The sequence below is a fragment of the Corylus avellana genome, chromosome 4, assembly GCF_965113065.1.
Source record: "Corylus avellana chromosome 4, dhCorAvel1.hap1.2, whole genome shotgun sequence".
Classification (NCBI taxonomy): domain Eukaryota; kingdom Viridiplantae; phylum Streptophyta; class Magnoliopsida; order Fagales; family Betulaceae; genus Corylus; species Corylus avellana.
The window spans coordinates 11,456,983-11,460,853 of NC_142493.1; the positions used below are offsets into that span (position 1 = coordinate 11,456,983).

Below are 3,871 nucleotides of genomic sequence, written 5' to 3' on the forward strand. Positions count from 1 at the left end.
AGTCTCTGGATAATCTTTTAATAATGATTTCCTGGGTTTGGCTGCCCCAGAGAGGTTTTATTTTTAGATCAGTTTCTAAAAGGTTTCATATATGTCACCAAAATCCTTGTGTGTGATTGTTTATATTTTGGTGATTGTTTGCTTTGATAAATATTTGTTAATTCCGCATAAAATATGATATTTATCTGTTTAGCGTGTTTCAATTGGTATCAGAGCGGGTTCACTCCGTGAAGGATTAAATTCCTTAGTGTGATCTTTGTTTCTTGTTTAAGATGTCTCAAACCCTTAACACTGTGCCTAATTTTGATGGATCAAATTGTGGTTATTGGAAGTCCCGTATGAGATTTTTCTTAAAATCTATAGACGTTTAGCATGTCATTGAATCTGGATTTAAAGCTCCAGATAAGCCGACAACTGAATGGTCTAATGTTGAAAAACAAACTCGTATGGCGAATGACAAAGCTATGAATGCTCTATGCTTGGCAATTTCACAAACTGAGTTCTCCAGAATTTCAAATTGTGATAGTGCCAAGGATGCATGGGAGATCCTAGAAACTACGTATGAATGAACTAATCTTGTTAAAGCTTCAAAACTTCAAATGTTAGTTTCTCAGTTTGAGGATATTAAAATGTTAGAGGATGAGACATTCAATGAATTTTTTGGTAAACTTAGTGAAATTAGAAATTCCATGATAAATCTAGGAAAGAAAGTTTCTGACACTAAGCTTATTAGAAAAGTTATGAGATCACTCCCTGAAAGATTCAGAATGAAGGAAACTGTTATTGAGTCATGCACTGATCTTAATACCATGAGGATAGAAGAGTTAGTTGGTGCTCTTCAAACTTGTGAGTTTTCATTGCCTCAACCTAGGAAAAATAAGGATATTGCCCTTAGAACTCTTAGGAAGAACTCTGATGAGGATTCACCAGATGATGAGGAACTTGTCTTGATAGCTAAAAGGTATTTTAGGAATGAACATAGAGTTTCCAAGAAATTTGAAAAACAAAAAGAGAGTACTCATGATAGAAATGAAAGAGACCCACGTGGTTCAAAATATTTTGAGTATTCTGGCTACGGTCATGTGCGAAAGGATTGTGCTAACCTCAAGAGTAATAAGCCAAAAGGTCAAAAAGCCTTCAATATTACCTTGAGTGACACTGATGAGGAAGAAACTCCTAATTATATGGCATTTGTTGCATCCTATAATTTTGATGATTCTAATCAATCAGATGTTCAGTCTGCCTCTGATAATGAATCAAATAGGGTTAATGATCTTCAAAACTCCTTTAACAATTTAATGGAAAAGTTTTCTATGCTTAGAAATACTAACTTGAAAATTGTTAAGGATTTTAAGAATCTTGAGCTTGAAAGGGATAATTTGTTGAAATCTTTGAGTGATTCACATGCTGTTTGCAATACTCTCAAATCTGAAAATCATGTGTTAATTGCTAAAAATAGATCCCTTCAAAATGATCTGATTGCATCTAGAAATCACTTGAGTAAATTCTCTAGTCAAAAGCTTGATAAAATGTTGCATATTTAAAAGCATTCTAGTGACAGATCTGGCTTAGGATTTGATAAAACTATTTTTTTGTCTTCTAACTGTGCTTCTACTTCAAAGACTATTTTTATTAAACCAGTGAAAGTAGAAGAATCTTTAAGTGAAGAAAAGCAAGCAGTTGCTCCGACTCCTCAAGGTGAGAAAGGTAAGAAAATCTACATTAAGCCTCATGCATCTTACCCTACACTTAGAGTCGTGCATCCTCCTAAGAAATTACCTTCTCAAAGGTTTGTCTCTACATGTCATCATTGTGGAAAAGTGGGTCACATTCGACCTCATTGTTTTAATTTGAAACCTCATGTGCATATAAATGAAAATTCCTATTCTAGGAAAGAAAGTGAGGGTTTGGTCATAATGATGAGAGAAGTGCTATCTAGGCTAGATAAGTTTGAGCAAAGTCATAAGTCTAGACCTAAGATTTCTCGAGTTTGGGTTAGGAAGGATGATACCATTCACTCCTTGAGGTGGAGTGGTGATGATCTCACCTTATGTTAGGTGAATCACCCACATGCCTAGGATTGATTTTCTTGCATAGCTTTCCATATCCTAGAGCATGTTGTTTTTCGTTTTGCATTGCATTTTTGTTTTATTTTGTTTTTGTATTTTATTTGTGTGCATTTCTCTTGTGAAAAATAACAAAAAGACAAAAATATTTTACTTTGGTTATTTTATTTTTTTTCTTTTCTTTATTTTGTCTTATGCACCTAGATAGTCCATTAATTTCTCATGTTGCCTTTTATGGATTTAATTTCTTGCGTCTTGGAATGTTCTTAATATGCATGAGATGAAAATTTGTGTCAATGGACTTATTTTTGTGGTTACCTAAAGCCTGAGCTTATGTGTACATTTTGCCTATGCTTTATATCTTGTGCACATTTAAGCTTAAATTGAGGTTTTGTTTCACTTTATTTGTGAGGTTTGTTAGGTAACCATATGATGTTTTTGACTAGTCATATTTTTCAAATTGACCATATGCTAGTTGAACCTAGGGCTTAAAAATTCATACTTTCTCTTTTGTGATAAGCACCAAAAGTTTAAGAACACTTTCTCAAAGAGAAAAACAAACAAAATAGTGAAACAAATAAAATCAAAAGATCATATTCCAAAAGGAATTTATTTCACTGTGTCAAACTTGTGCAAAATGTTTTACAAAGAGAAATGTATAGGATGAGAGTGGCTTGGCCCTAATATGATAAGGTTTGACTTTTGATTTGATATACTTGTCAAAACCTCATGGTGGTTGAAAAATGCTATGCCGACTCCAAAAACTTGTTTATCACAATTTATGCGGAATTAATACTATGAAGCAATAAACAATTCAATCACCCAAAATATGTAAAGCAATCAAGAGGCAGACACAGATATTTTGGTTACGAAGAGGAAACTTTTTAGAAACCGATCTAAAAGTAAAACCCCTCCGGGGCAGCCAAACCTAGGAAATCACTATCAAAAGATTATCTAGAGATTACAGACACTAGGAACACTTACAACCCTTTGCATGGCCTTGAACAAGCCTACAACTCGTTTCCTTGCTCACAATCTTCTTCAACGTGATTCTCCTTTACCGGACCCTTCCGATAGACTTCTCAACTATAGATTTATCAAAGGAATAACTAAAACTCTAAGAGATTCGATTTAACGCTCACCACATATGATCTCTTTTAGCACAGCCTCCGACGAACTCTCTGGGGGCGAAAATTTGTGCCTCTCTCTTCTTTAATGATGTATATATACCCCCGACAAAACCCTAGACCTAACCCACTTAAAGTCACATTTTTTGGCCTAAAACTTACTAGGTGTCCAGACAGGGCTTTTTGGAGCAGAAACGGAGTTTCTGGAAATGCGGTCCGGACCTGGGGAAGGCCTGTCCGAACAGGGCATGCAAGGGGTGAAACAGCATTCTGGAAATGTTGTCCAGTCTTGATCAGCAGCTCCGATCAATGGACGTTGGCGGTCCGATTGAGCTGAAATTTTGCAGGGACGTTCATAACATATGAATCTACATTATGAACGGTGGAGATTGGATTTTGATTATTTTATATAAGTGTTTGAGCTCGTAAACAGTAGCCTCTGCATTTTGGAACTGAATTAAGCCAAAACAAGAACTAACAGTGGTGAAACTTTCTCCTCATTTTGTAAGTTGAAAATTTTCTCTTTGGATGGTTTACACACACACACCACACAAACATGGGTTGAATGAAACATTTTTCTTTGCTTGAGTTACGCAATATGGGTTTCTTGCCATTTATAGTCTCATGCATATTTTGCATATTTGGAGCATGCTTGGGATATTTATTGTGCAATACATG

At 35.2% G+C, this 3,871-nt stretch overlaps 1 pseudogene; it reads left to right on the top strand.

The window, feature by feature from the left end:
- Positions 1-272: 272 nt before the first annotated feature.
- LOC148586309 (uncharacterized) lies at positions 273-3,486 on the top strand (annotated as a pseudogene).
- The last annotated feature ends 385 nt before the right edge of the window (positions 3,487-3,871 follow it).